The sequence below is a fragment of the Natrix helvetica genome (assembly GCF_964273705.1).
Source record: "Natrix helvetica genome assembly, chromosome: Z".
NCBI lineage: Eukaryota > Metazoa > Chordata > Lepidosauria > Squamata > Natricidae > Natrix > Natrix helvetica.
The window spans coordinates 96,761,535-96,777,324 of record NC_138554.1 but is presented as its reverse complement, the minus strand read 5'-3'; the positions used below and the strand labels follow the sequence as shown (position 1 = coordinate 96,777,324).

The following is a 15,790-nucleotide window of genomic DNA, read 5'->3' as shown; positions in this document are numbered from 1 at the left end:
TTCTTTCTAAATAACTCAAATAATTAACATATGAAAATAAAAACAAAGCAAAATTAGGATTACATGTTGGGTATCACTGCTATTTTTAGGGATCACAATAAGAAAGTCTTGCAAGGGACAGGTCCTTGGCCATGGTGATGACATTTTGAAGACGACAAATTCCAAAAAGGGAAGCTGTGCCAGGGGATTTCATTATATTCCATGAAAGACATGAAATAAAAATGATCAGGCAGGGTTAGGTATTGGTGGCCATGCAAGCGCAGCCATATCATGTAGTTGCCTAGCAACTTGGGGGTGGGGATAGGGTTGGCAATCGAAAGAAAGAGAAAGAGAAAGCGGGGCTGCAAACACTCCGGCCAGAAATGGCAGGTTGACATTTCATTTAAGGTAAGTTTGAATAAGCTCCGCTCAGCACTGTTTGGTTTGGCTGACGATGAGAAACACGGAGGAGGAATTTCACCTGTCCTGTGTAGGCATTAGAGCTAAGATCGGCTGGGTTCAGAGCTCTCTTCCTGTGAAAACGGGGAGGGAAATATCATTCCGATCTCTGTTTCATTGACCAGAAATCTGATAACAAAGGGCAAAGAGTCAGCAAATAGTTACTGTTGGGCAAAATATTGCAAACGTTATTATTGCAAGCTTTTTTGCAAACCCAGGAAGGCACAGGAAGAAGATTTTTTTTCACCCCTGCGATGTTCACGCCGCAGTCAGAGAAATACAACCTACTGTAATGGATTGCACTTTATAAGAACATGAATCAAAATAGCATTGTACCCAATGAGCAACAAGGGAGTAATTCATATTAGGGAGGAATAATTTTGAAGCACAAAAGGAAAACAGAAAACTTTTATACATTTTATTTATTTCAAATATTTCAAATGAAGCAAAAATCATTTCCGATTGCAAAAGATCTCTGTCTTCCCCCCCAGCAAACAGGAAGTTTATGAGTTTTACTAGAAAAGCCATTGACACAAGTCACGGCACCACTTTAAGGAAGGAAGAGCTTTCTTTCGCTGAGGTTCCCGGTTGCTTTGGGGCTGTGAAATGAAGTAGTTGTTTTGTGGAAGAGATGGAGGGCAGTGAGCTGAAGATAACATGGGCATGCAAATACTTCTTGTAAGAAAACATGAGGGTTTATGGTGCTATTTTGTGAATACCAGTGCTTTTTCTCTGCTTGCCATATAGTGGTAAATAAACAAGACTTAGAAAAAAATGAAAGTAGTCTCATGTCTCTGAACGAAATGCAAACGTGGTAATGGAATTTTTTTTCATCACTCATAGAGAAAGAGAGCGCCTCAATTCTCGTTTTGTATCACCTACCAGTTTGAGGTTATATTGAGGTATTGCGTTGCAGTTCTTGATCTATTCTAAGAAACTTGCATAGGACTGGGCTCTTCAGTTAATTATGGATCTGCCTGTCTGCCCTCTGGAATGAGGTCTCCACCCCCGAAATTTGAACAGGTCCCACCCTTCTGAAATTTCGAAGGGCCTTAAAGCTCTTTATCCAGAGCTTTGGACAGGATGATTGCTTTTCTTTTCTGTTGTACCTTTGTCTTGTGCTGTTTTTAATGTTTTCTGTATTTGTTTTTTAAAAAATGTTTAAATAGTTGTAAACTGCCCAAAATCACTGGAACTCAGGCTGCATGTATTATGTATTTAATACAATTATATAACTTTATTTTAGATAGTCCTCAACCTACAACAGTTCACTTAGTGACTGTTCGTAGTTACAATGGCCCTGAAAAGGTGGACTGTTTTACACATGACTATTGCAGCATCTCCATGATCATGTGATAAAAATTCAGATGCTTGGCAACTGCCTCAAATTATTCTATATTCTATGTTCTATTTATGTGGGTTGAAGTGTCCCAGGATCATGTTATCACCTTTTGTGTCCTTTTGACAAGCAACCTGGAAGCCAGATTCACTTAACAACCATGTTACTCACTTAATAATTGCAATGATTCATTTAACAACTGTGGCAAGAAAGTGAGGCAAAATTCACTTAATGATTGTCTTGCTTAGCAACATAAACTTTGGGCTCAATTTTGGTCGCAAGTCAAAAACTACCTGTATAAATTTAATAAAATATATTATTTTATGCCATACTTCTTCTGCTTTATCTCTGAATAAACAGGCAGGCAATACAAATATTAAATATTAATATTAATATAATGCCATCCTAATACATATTGCATAGCTTGCTTGAAGTGCTTATTTTATAATTGCTGTGTTATTTAATGTAGATCACAATGTACAGCAGTATGCTGGAATAAGACCAGCATAGCAATCAGTGGTGTTCATTACAATGTCCCTTCACCTACTGGAAAAAAAAAATTAAAGTCACATGGTTGGTTTCTGCTCCATGTAATGCCATTGAGCTCCAACAGGATCACATATTGCAAACCTCTGTATTCACAACAGAATTTGTGAGTTCAGCCAAACTATGAGATGCTGGAATCCAGATTTTTAATTCCATTTGGAAAACAGCTTTAGAATATTATTACAGTTGCACTTACTTAGCTTTCATAAAGATTATCTACATGGAAGCTTGAACCAAAAAACAAGAATCTGGAAAGCACATAAAAGGATTGGCAAATAAAGAGACAAACCAAACATGTTTTAGTGTGGAAAGAATCATTTTAAAAAGTTACTTGAGGGGAAACTAAGTAGGTGAAAGGTTACTTGATGCAAAATCTTTTTTTTATCATACTGCAAATCATTTGTGACCATACCAGATAATTTGTGATCTGGTAATGCCAAAGCCACATACATGTAGTCCTGGATTTACAACCATTTGTTTGATGACTGTTCACAGTTCAAACAGCACTGAAAAAAGTGACATGACCGTTTTTCACACTTAAAACTGTTGCAGCATCCCCATGGTCTTGTGGTAGAAAATTGGATACTTGACAACTGGGCCTGTGTTTATGATGGTTTCAGTGTCCTGGGGTCATGTGGTCATCTTTTGCAACCTTCTGATAAGCAGTGGGGAGGCCAGATTCACTTAACAATTGTGTTAATAACTACAGAGATTCACTTAACAACTGTGATAAGAAAGGTAAAATGAGACAAAACTCACTTAACTGCTGTCTTACTTAGCAACAGAAATTCTGGACTCAATTGTATCATAAGTCAAGGACTACCTGTATTGGTAGACTCGCCTCCTAACTTCAGCTACCTTACTAATTTCAAGATTAGCTAATAACATTAAGTAGCAGTTTCATGGGTAAGTGAATAAAGTTTTTGCTTTGTAACAGTGGCTAGAATTAGGGATTATTTCTGTGTCTTCATTAATTTGCTCAGTATAGCTCCAAACTCCTGTGTAGTTTATTAAACTTGAGTATATCAGAGGTGATATTCTGCTGGTTCGGACTGGTTCACTCGAACCAGTAATGGAAATTGCGGATGGCCCTGTCCACCCACCGCAGCTCTATGGCATCCCATTTAGGCACTTTTTTCACCAAAGTGCATGCATGGATGAGGTAGGCGCGCTCACATTTGTGAACTGGTAGGGAATGTAAGTGAATATCACCCCTGTTTCATATGTTATGTTTGTTACTAGATGAACTCATAGATATAGACTTTTGCTTTGATCAGTTAAGGTATTCTGATAATAGCAAATTAGAAAAGATATACAAATAGACTTCAACTTATAATGATTTGTTCAGTGACTGTTCAAAGTTACAATGGCACTGAAAAAAGTGACTTATGATTGTTTTTCACACTACGTCTGTTGCAACATGCTCATGGTCACAAGATAAAAATTCAGACACATGGCAACATGTATTTATGAAAATTGCTATGCAACCTTCTGATGAGCAAAGTCATTGGGGAAGCTAAATGCATGTAACAGCAATGTCAATAACAGCTGCAGTGATTGCTTAACAACACCAACACCAACAAACAACAAACAACAACAGAGGTCATAAAAAGGGACAAAACTCACGTAACAACTGTCTTATTAGTAGCAGAAATTTTGACTTCAATTGTGTTAATAAGTCAAGGATTACTTGTAGTCTTGGTTACCAGGTATAAATGTATCATAGCGCATACAGTGTTTCCTGATAATAGTCATGATTATACGTTTTGGTATATTTTAGCTACTATGTCACAAGAATAATCAACAAACTTTTCTAAGTGTAGCATGCTTTGCAAGCCAACAAACATATTGACACCATCTCTCTCAGTTCTAAGGTATATGTAGTTTAGTGATGCATATTTGGGATGCATATCTTTGAAATAGAAACAGAGCTAATTGGCTTATGAAATGGGAATGGACAAAATGAAAATCAGAAATTGTACTATGGTACTAATCGCAAGAGATTGTTGGATGAATATATTTATAGATACTGCCTTGCCAATATCTGCCTATTTTCCAGTTGATATAGGGTAAATTTCCTCAGTTTGGTGTTTTCCAGATGTGTTGGATTATTTCCAGCTATTGTTGAAGGAGTAGATAGTAATGAATGACTTGGCACAATACTACAGAGAGAAAGAGGGAGGGAGGCAGCAAATGAGAAGCTGAAATCATTTGGTTAAATGAAGGACTTTATATAAATCTTGCCTGACTCTTAGTGATTGCAAATATCACTTGGAATGAAACAAAAAACAAATGTTGAACTATGCTTGCAAATGAAATCATAAAATAATGTAAAACATTAAGAACTGCTGAGAGATATGATCCTTTAAGTTTCTTTATAGTGAGTATTTACTGAACTGAGAAAAAAAGCAAACATAGTAAGATTTGAGACTGCTGATTCCTGAGAAAACAGATTCTTCATTTTAGGAAGCTGGTTCAACCAGTTGTGACATTTATAAAAGTGATTTAATATAAGAAATGATGAAAGGAAGAACTTATTAGCAACTTTTGTCCCAGAGATTGCCACAGCTTGCTTGAGAACTTGAAGAATGGGAAGAATCTAGAGAGCCAGTTTGGTGTAGTGGTAGAAGCGCTGTCCTAAAAAGCAAGAGAGTGAGATCTAAGCTGGCTGGATGACTTTGGGCCATCTAAGGCTATTGTGGAGAAAAGCATGAGACAAGAATAACAGAATTGGAAGGAGCTTCTAACTTCTTCTAGTGCAACCTCCTGGTTAACAGGAAACCCTATATCATTTCAGATGAACTGTTGTCAATCTCTTCTTAAATTCCTTCAGTGTAGGAGCACCCACAACTTCTGCAGGCAAGTCATTCCACAAGTTATTCTGTCAGGAAATTTGTCTTTATTTCTAGGTTGTTCTCTCCTTGATTAGTTTCCATCCACTGCTTTTTGTCCTACCTTCAGGTGCTTTAGAGAATACGTTAGCCCCATTTTTGTAGTAGCTCCTTAGATTGGAACACTGCTATTATGTTACCCCTAGTTCTTTTTTTAAAAATTAAAGTAGACATATCCAATTCCTGCAAGGATTCTTTATATATTTTAGCCTTTAGTCCTCTAATCATCTTTGCTGTTCTTCTCTGCATTCTTTCTAGAGCAGAGATGTGAAACTCCCGGCCTATGGGCTGGATGTGTCACGCACTGGTCACGCCCATGCCTGGTTTAGCAAAGGGGAAAAAAGTCCTGATATGTCACGTGATGCCGCCGTGGTGACATGAATTTGACAACCCTGTTCTAGAGTCTCAACATCTTTTTTATATTGTTAGATACAATCCAGTGTTCAAGTCTGTTGAGATCTTCTTTATCTTGAGCCTATCTTCTAGAGCAGTGATGGTTAACCTTTTCCGAACTGAGTGCTCAAAACGCAAGTGTGTGCAAATGCACGCATGCATGCCCGAACCCCCAAAATGCAATGCACAAATGGCCCATGTGCATGCACTCCCGTATACTCCCCCTGTGTATGCATCCCCGTTATTATTATTATTATTATGTGCGCACCCCCCCACATGCATGTGTGGCTCCCTTGGATGTATCCCACCCCCTGCATGTTCCCCCTGCATGTTCCCCCTGCATGCACCCCCACATACACCCCTGCATGCACTCTTTACCCCACACATCTGCAGCAGAGGCCTGAAGGCCAGCTGGCCGGAAGGAGGCGGGAAGCATGCACGCATCCAAAGCAGAGCTGAGCTAGGGCGACGGCTCATGTGACCACAAAAAGGGTGCTGCATGCCACCTCTGGCACAGGTGTCATAGATTTGCCATCACGGTTCTAGAGTGTTGATTATTTCTGCCAGCTTGGTGTCATCTGCAAATTTGATGAGTTCCCCTTCTATAATTGCCTTTATTTTATTCCCAGTTTACAGTTGAGGCAGTTTAAAAGAATCTTTAATTGTTTTAAACCATTTTAAAATAGCATTTTTCTCCTTTCTTTATAGTTTTTGTCAGGGACATGCTTTGGAAGGTTTGCCTGACAATGGGATTGATGATGCCCATCCTTACAATCATCTGGACTGTGGTCCATTGGCCAGGGTGTTTTCTGTTGGAAGAAAGTCCAGGCATTTAACTTCCTCGGCAACAGTAGCAACTTCTAATCATTGATTTCTTGGTGGTTTTTATTGGGTTTATGCAGGCTTCTCAGACAAATATGATTAGCACTTTTCTGAGTGATGGTTCTACACTCTACAGCAGCGATAGCGAAACTTTTTTGGCTTGCGTGCCACAAGTGGGGGGAGCGCAGGGGGATCGTGTGCGGGCATGCCACGCCCATAATGCAACGCGCAACCCCCCAGTGCGCATGCGTGCACAATGCGTGACCCCCCCATTTTTACATGCTTTTTTCACCCTCCCCAGGCTCCAGAGGCTTTATAGGAGCTTGGGGAGGGCAAAAAGAGCCTCCCCCGCTCCCCCAGACGCCCTCCGGAGGCTTCAGGGACCGTCCGGAGGCTTCCCTGAAGCCTTTGGAACGCTTAAAACCACCCTCCGAGCAACCCGGAAGTGACTTTTCAGCGCTCTGAAGGCTTCAGGGAAGCCTCCGAAAGGTCCCTGAAGCCTTCGGAACGCTTAAAACGACCCTCCGAGCAGCCTGGAAGTCACTTCCGGTTTGCTCGGAGGGTGGTTTTAAGCGCTCCGAAGGCGTCAGGGAAACCTCCGGACGGTCCCTGAAGCCTCCGGAGGGCCTCTGGGGGGGGAGGCTCTTTTCGCCCTCCCCAGGCTCCTATAAAGCCTCTGGAGCCTGGGGAAGGCGAAACATGGCTTTTAAAAAGGTGAACTCAGCTGGCCAGCGCACGCACGCCTCGCGTGCCCTGGCAAATGGCTCTGCGTGCCACTTGTGGCACGCGTGCCATAGGTTCGCCATCACTGCTCTACAGTATGCTGCAGAGGTTGATGTAAATTGTGAAAAAGAAACCAGTTTTGTCACCATGGAATACAGTAGATAGTTTCCACTCTGACAGAAGAAAACATAGAAAATATCTCTGGAATTTTTAGTACTCTCTGAGCTTGGTTGTTTGCAGGTTTTTATTATTCAGCTAGGTAAAATATTACCCAGAGATGGGATTCAGCCAGTTTGCACCAGTTCGGGCAAACTGGTTGCTAACTTTTTGCACAGTTCAAAGAACTGGCTAATCTCACCACTGGCTGGCTTGCTCCTCCCAGGAGTCCCAGCCACTCCTTATCTCACCTCGCTGGCTTTGGACATGGCATAGCTGCTACTTCTCTCTGGCTCCCTCACTCACTTGTAGCCTCCGCAGCCCAGCCCACTTGACGGCCTTTGCCCTGGCCTCCCAGGCAGCCCAGCTCCCTGCCAAGCCTTCCTTTGCCATATTGTGCTTCCTCCCATGTGATCCAGCTCCCTGCCTCTCTGGTGAGCCTTCCTTCGCCTCTTTGCTAGCATGAACGGCCTGCCGACAGTTTTGGGACAAGGTGGCAGCGGTGGCAGTTTGGGTTGGTAAAGAGGCGGCAGCTGCAGGCCATTCGCACTGGCAAAAGGTGGCAACTACAGCCATTGGCACTGGCAAAGAGATGGCTGCAGGCCATTTGTGCTGGCAAAGAGGCAGTGCCAGCAAAGAGGTGGCGCCAGCAGGCCATTTGCGTCAGCAAAGATGCGGTGCTGGGAAGCCATTTGTGCTGGAAAAGAGAAAGCAGCTGCAGGCCATTCATGCCAGCAAAGAGGCAGTGCGGGTAGGCCATTAATGGCGGCAAAGGTGGCTGCAGGCTGTTCACACCAGCAAAAAGGGGCAATGAAGGCTGGTTGTTTGCACCAGCAAAGAGGCTGCGCTGGCAGCTGTGCGCGCAGGCAAAGAGGTGTTACCAGAAAGAGGTGACACCAGCAGTCCATTTGTGTTGGCAAAGAGGCAGTGCCAGCAGGCCATTTGTGCCGGCAGAGGCAGCAGGCCAGTGTCTCAGGGTGGACTCGTACCTAGTTGCACCAACAACGGCCAGAAGTAGCCGCCTGCCATTTCCTGCTGCAAAAATCTTTTTTAAAAACCCTGACTGTCAGGCGAGACCTAAAAATAGTTGAAATGTAGGAGAATCATGGTTGATGTTGCTTCACAAAGGTAAGTCTAAGGCTCCGGTCATCGCCACCACTTCGACCCGTCTGCATTGGCCCACCTCACCGTGAGTGACATTGAGTTGACCGGTTTTTAAGAAGATTTTTGCAGCAGGCGGGTGGTTATTTCTGGCCTTTGTTGGTGCAGCTGGGGACGAGTCTGCCCTGAGACATTGGCCTGCTGCCTCTGCTGGCACAAATGGCCTGCGCGAACTACCTGTCCCCATCGCCTCTTTTCCAGGGCGAACGGCCTGTAGCTGCTGTGAATGCCTGCCGCTGCGTGCTGGCACGAGTGGCCTGCAGCCGCCGTCTCTTTACCAGCATTGCCTTTTTCTTGTCTCAGTACATTAGGGTGAAGCTTGCTTGTTACCATTGGTTCCTATTTTCACCATTTGCCTCTTGCCATTTGTCCTCTGTATCCCATGAATTGGGGCAATTTGACAGTTTGCTGAGCACACATTTCAAGCACCTTTCTACTCTCAACTTCATCCCCCCCCCCATTTTTTAACTATCAGGTGATGCTTGATAAGAGGGGAAGAGTGTTCTCCAGTTACTTTCCTTAACTTGCCCTGCACTAAAATTATAAGGATGGTGTAGTTTTGTTATTTTAGAAGATACTGGCAAATATAGCAGATTGGGCAAATGAGGCTACAAATATGCTGCTGCCTTGCTTTTCTATTAGTTCATGGACTGATGGATGGTGTTTCAACCTAGTGGTTTGTTGTGATCAGAATTTTAAGGGTCCATAGTGGCAAATGTAATTACACGCAGTTGGAAATCTTTATTGAGGACGGATTTGTTAAGAAATGCTCATGTTATTTCAAGAAAAGAGGGATTAGACTTAATTAAATTGAGAAGTGAATAGAACAGTTCTGCTTATATTTTCCATTTAAAAATGGCATTTTGTATTATTACTTTTGAAATTTACACACTGTATTCTTTCATACCAGGGTTAAACATTGTGTTTAATAGTATGGCATACTGTTTTCATTTCTACTCCTTCATAAAGCCATTTGAAATTTCTGATTTCTGAAAATGTACTTAATTTTTTAGATCTCAAAATGAGCACTATGAACATTGCTTGTCATGCAGCTGTTCAAGAGCGGAGTACAAAAAATGTAATTCAACCATTATCCTGCAACTGAGTTACAACAGAGCAACAAAATTTTGGTCATTTCTGCCTTATACAAATAGGGACTAAAATAAATAGTAGTATTCCATCTTTTGAATACATGTTGCATGTTAGCAAAATCTGAGTGGTTGCTATGAGCAGTTACAAAGATGCCATTCCTCTCTCGCAATTAAGGCTGTGAAGGTGAAATGATAGCTGTGCAAGTTGTGAAGGTGAGGTGGTAGTATGTGAGCCATTTTCATGCTAGCTCTTTTTCCAATAGCTGTAACCATGGTTGCATGTTGCTAAAGTGGATGAGTGGAGGTTAGAAAGCCATACCTTCAAAATAATGCTTGCAGACAGACACCAAGAATGTGAAGGTGAAGCTCTATAATAATGGGGTAGAGGAGAATAATGTTTGCCTTGAATTTAGAAAATGAAGCTAGAATAAGGCAAGTGGTTAAAACATAAGGTTGAAAACTAGGGAGATTGTGAGTGATAGTCTTGATTCATGGATAAAAGTCATTTGAATGGCCTTGGGCCAGTCATTTTGTCTCTCAACTGTAAAAAGAAAAAACTGGAAGAAAACTTTGAAAAATGCTACCAAGAAAACTTCAGGGGACAAGAATCAGTAGTCAAAGTTGACTTGATGGCATTTCTTCTTCTTCTGAGCAGTGTGTTGGCAGCAGAGAATTGAATCCATACCTGCAGCTTCTTCATCTTCAGTGGCATCTCGGTTACTGCATTCACCCAGTATGCTGGGCTCTGCCCCTCCCCTGGCTCAATATGCCACTGATGAAAGAACAATAATCTTTATGACGATGAAAATTCTCAGTCATCCAGAGTTGTCTGGAAGTTGTCGTGGAATCTGGACTTCTTTTTCCTTTTGGTTTGACATGTTTCACTTCTTATCCAAGTAGCTTCTTCAGTCTGAGCAAGTTGATTAGGGAGACTCCATATTTTCGGAGAAGGGTGAAGGAATCCATTTATGCTAAAGTTGAAAATCCTTCCCTCAATAGAGGTGGAGACCTCAAACACAATCTGTCTCCCATTTCCTTATGTTGCTCTTGCATCTGTCCCCAGAAGATCAAGAACACTTTACAGGGTCACCAGGGAGGTCACTCTTAACAACCCTGTTAATGATCCACCTAAGAGAAAGATTCAGGAACAATGACCGTTAATGGAGGACATATATGGGGTCCAGAAGTGGTATTCAGCAGGTTCTGACCAGTTCTGGAGAACCGGTAGCAGAAATTTTGAGTAGTTCAGAGAACCGGTAAATACCACCTCTGACTTGCCCCGCCCCCATCTATTCTCTGCCTCCCGAGTCCCAGCTGATTGAGAGGAAATGGGGATTTTGTAGTAACCAAAACGCATGTCACAGCCACTTATAACCTAAACCTTCTGGCAATTTGCCAAACCTTGGAGCATTCTGATCATAGGAGATGTCAAAGATAAAATATGTATATACCAATACTGGGAATGTTACTGAAATGTGACTGCAGGATCAACATCTCTCTGAACCAACTAAGCCGCAAGGCTTCTTTACCTCTTTATTCTGGATATTTTCTTACAATGTATTGTAGTTATTTCATCCTCGCCTCTCTGTCTGCTATAACAGGAAAACCTTCATCTACATTCCCTATTAATCAGTAAACTGAAAGGCTTCAGATTAACAATATCATAAACAAGAAATGTTTTGGATTATAAAAATGCTTGTATGATATGAGTCAATGCTATCTGAATACTGAAGATTCCAGATTTGAGAACTATAACAATATAATAAGTTCTCAATGTCAGAATACAGGACCAGCACTTTTGCTTGGCTTGCTCTGTAGTGCTCTCAGTTTAGCCTGTCCTAATTTTTTTCTTGCATTTAGGAACACTGGGTTAAAAGAAATCTGAGCACAGTTTTTATAACTTTCTTTATTAAAACATCACTGAAAGTGACTGACCATCCCAATTTTACTTCTGCACCATGGCAGAACTGAAATTCTTTCCACAAGGCATGATTTACCCCAAGTACCACAAGATTTATTCTTTTGGGGTAAAAAGGAACCAGGGCAGTAGATCTTTATGCTTGCAATCTTGTTTACTGCCATAGCAAAGGCTTGATTCTAGGATCATGTGTAAAGAAATGTCTATATATGGCAAACCATGTAAAATACTATGAAGAAATTACTAGGAATAGCACTTTCTAACTGGTAATATGCTAATTAAATTTCAGATGAAGAGTAAATCTAAAAATCTGGAAAAGATGCTTTTCTTGAATCTGAAAAAAAAAATCATAAAAATCATAAAAAAAAGTTTTATGATTCATTAACTCGGAGATACTATCACTGAATTATTTGTTTAATTTGATAATTTTACACATACTAAGTATGATGGGACAAATAGAAAATGAGACATAATTTTCCAGACTGAACAAAGAACTAGAAACAACATTTTGCAAACAGAGACCCTCCAAGTGTGTACTTTTGCATTTCCCCTGTTTGACTGGTTCTTCTGAGGAACACTGAATTGGGAAAGAAGACAAAGATTGCACAATTTTTTTTAACCAAGCTGAATTTCTGAGGACAATCATCAAGTTATATCAATTGCTTCATCTCAAGATGAGAGATAAACCACGAGATTATATTTCTGGAGGCCTGTTATTTAGTAGTAAGCATTGCTGAAACATCTTAATGTTAAAAATGGTATGATTTACTATTTTGAGATAACTACTCTAACATAATAATGTCTTTAGTCAAGTCAAATTATTAGGTTACCAGTTTAGATTTATTTACAGGCTAACTGGCAGCAGATTTCCAAGATTTTAGAACACAGCCTTTTAAAAAATTTGTGCACATCAAACATTGGACCCTGCCCTTTTTATCTCTAAAGCATGCTGTACTTAATTTGCTTCAGTTTTCAATGTCATTTGGCTAATTAGTTTGGAACATCTTATAAACTTGTACATTTGATTTCCAGCAAAATTCTAAACCTTTTTAGATTACTTGAATTTGATATGAGATTCTACAATTTGTTTTATGATAATTAAATTAAACACAAGGACTAATGATACAAACTAGAAGCAGCTATCTAAACCACTTGCAATTGTAATGTGTATGTTTAGTTCAGGGGTGGGTTCCTGCCAGTTCTAGCCTCTTCTATAGAAGAGGTTCCACAAATCTACCGTGCTGTTTAGAACCTGTTCCAGGTCCCTCCCCCTGCCCGTCCACACATCATCAAGATGAAGAGCGAGAGGAGGAATTCTGGTAGTTGAAGTCCACAAGTCTTAAAGCTGTCAAGTTTGAACACCCCTGGGTTTTTTTTAAAGGGTTTGGGGTGCAAGGGTCTTGTAACTTGACAGCTTTAAGACTTGCGTGCTTCAAATGCCAGAGTTTCTGAGCCAACATTTTGGTTGCTAAGCAGGAGCGTTGTTAAGTGAGTTTCACCACATTTTACGAGTTGGCCACACCCACCGGGTCACATGGCCGGCAAGCCACTCCTACAAAGCAGGCCACACCTACAGAAGAGGTTCCAAAAAAATTTGAAACCCACCACTGGTTTAGTTGAAACATGCCCTCAATTGTAATTGCATTAACAAGCTGGTAGTAGTAGTGCTGCAGTGTTATTCTTTTATGTATGACTTTAATAACCCCAGAAATTTCAAGTCATGAGAATCTCAGCCTCACTGAAGATAATTATTCTTCATATCTTGAATTATAATTCCTAATCTTCTGAGCCTTTTGGGCCATCTAGATGCTAATAATCAAGGAGGGCCCATTTTTGGCGAAAATGGGACGTGCAGAGCACTGCAGAGTGCTTCTAGGGGTCTGAGAGGGCAAAAATGTGACATGCAGAGGGTTCAGGAGGCCAAAACCACCCATATTCAGTCTATAAGATGCACCTAAATTTCCACCCACTTTAGGGGAGAAAAGGTGTGTGTTAAACTCTGAAAAATACAGTAATTATGTATTATAAAATAGTATTATGATATTTTATATTTGTTGCTTATCTGCCTATACTTTTCCACACGAGCCTGATTTTTTTTTAGCCACACAATCTATTTTTAAAACATTTTTCAAAATATATAATAATAAAATGGAAGCCCATATAGACATAAAATGATAAAAATCATAATGATTACAGATGGGAATGGTAATCCAACAATTGCTGCTATAACTCATTTTTGTCCATTTGTTGTTCTCTCCAGAAACGGAGGCAACTTTGTCACAGAACAGACTCCCCATGACAAGATCTTGAAGTGTTAATTGGACAGCAGGCAGTTGTTTTAAATGTTTCCAGCACCATGAGTGAAGAAATTCAGAAATATATTAATTTTAGAATAGACACATAGAAAACTGTAGGACTGAATTGAACTATATTGAAATCAAATGAGATCAATGAACGATTCCAATAGGAAATAACAATTGTTTGACCATAGAAGACAGCTTTTTTCTGGTACCATCTAGTTGTCGTTCAATTACTTTGGCAGCACCATTCAGGATTAATCTTCCTACAATGTTGGTGTAATATCTAAGAGAAATGAATAACATTATTGTAAAAACATGAAGGAGGCATCTTAAATATTAACGGAGCACCCATCTTCATTTTGTAAGACACAGCTCATTTATATCTACTTACATCTTTGCCTGCAACAAGGCTAAGAAGATACCAAATGTGAATACTTCAGGAAAGATCTTTCCTATCTTCCCCACCACCAAATCCACAATATTTTGTGAATATGTGATTTCTTGTCTCATAGAGCCAATTTTCAAATAATACCTTGATCAGCTATTGTACACTAATAAATTGGATAAAATAACAAGTTAGCAATCTGACTAATTCCAATAATTCTCTAAAATGCTTTTCAAAAGCTTCCACGGGTGTTGTCCTAATATCAGTGCAGAATAGCTGTGAATGTTGTTTTAATTTCCATTTCTGAGAAATTTAATCTGCTTATTTGAAAAGCAAATGCACAAAGGCAAGAAAAGTAAGGCTGTCAAATTGAAAAGATTTATTTCTAGTGTTTATCGGTTTGCAGATTCTGCTGCAGCAACTCTAGATTTGTGGGCCTTAAGCATAAGCTTTTAAACTCCTGGTTTTAACCTCCTGGTAAACAAACAAACAAACAAACAAATAAAGTTGTGTTTGGCTACCAGTAACACATGCCATACCAAATACAATTTTATGATAGTTTGTAGGATGAAGTGGATGGAGTTGTCTTACTGTATGTAATCTAGCGTGGGAAGAAATGTCCACCTGGGCTCAGTTCCAAGTGGGAAGAAAGACATTGGAAACATGGAGGCTGCTTGGAAGGATGGTTTAATGGTGCAGCAGAACCACCAAGCACATGTGATTCTGGGTAGAAGATCACATTGAGTGGAGAGTGAGATATATTTATACCATCTCTTGGGCCTTGCAGGAAATGTATCCTATTGGTTGTCAGACTCCCAGAGAGCTATGCAGAGGTCTAGATAACCTTGTAGGCTGTCTGTTTCCCAGGCTTGCTTGAAATTTGCTGGTTGATGATGTAATAAAGAGGGTTGTGTTCTGAAAGGGTGTTGGGCAATTCCTATTATGGCTTAATAGCTTTGTCTTACTTTGGATCTTAAGTGAGGGCTAATTCTATCACCCTGAAGCTGAAGACCTTTTGTATTGTAGATAGGATGGCCCAGTCTTTCTGGGGCTATTAACAAATAGGGACTATTAACAAATAGGGGCTATTAACAAATCTTTCTGGAGGCTGCTTTCCAACAGCATGTTTCACCTTTTCTCATCCAGAGAGGTATAATATTCTGCCTTTCTAATATTTCCTAGAATATTTCATTATTCTATGAGATGAGTGGGTGCTACCTTTCTGCACTAGCATTTTTATTTTTCCTCGCAAAGGGCATAACTGCTAGTCCTTTGTTTGGTTCTGCTGGGCTAAGTATATATCATCTTCAAAAAAATTTGGCTGAAATAAGAAGACAAATATTATATCTGAGCTAAATGGCAACCACTAAATATACACAGTGGCTTCTATATACAATATTAAAATGTCCTAAGTACTACTTATATAAAATAGTATGAAATACCTATCTCAAAATTCACTCAAAACAATGATATTCAACCAATAATTTAATTACAGTAGTCTTTGATTTACTATCAGAATTGAGTCCAAAATTTCCACTGCTAAGCAAGATAGCTGTTAAGTGAGTTTTGCCCCATTTTATGACCTTTATTGTCACAGTTGTTAAGTCAATCACTGCAGATGTTAAAT

The 15,790-nt window shown here is 40.2% G+C and overlaps 1 protein-coding gene across 1 annotated transcript in view; it reads left to right on the top strand.

Annotated features, from left to right (window-relative positions):
• Positions 1-325: 325 nt before the first annotated feature.
• PLCL2 (phospholipase C like 2) overlaps positions 326-15,790 on the top strand; it is a 147,269-nt gene continuing 131,804 nt past the window's right edge. The window contains exon 1 of the mRNA XM_081969829.1: positions 326-387. The gene's annotated coding sequence lies outside the window, so the exon portion shown is untranslated. The remainder of the gene's footprint in view (positions 388-15,790) is intronic.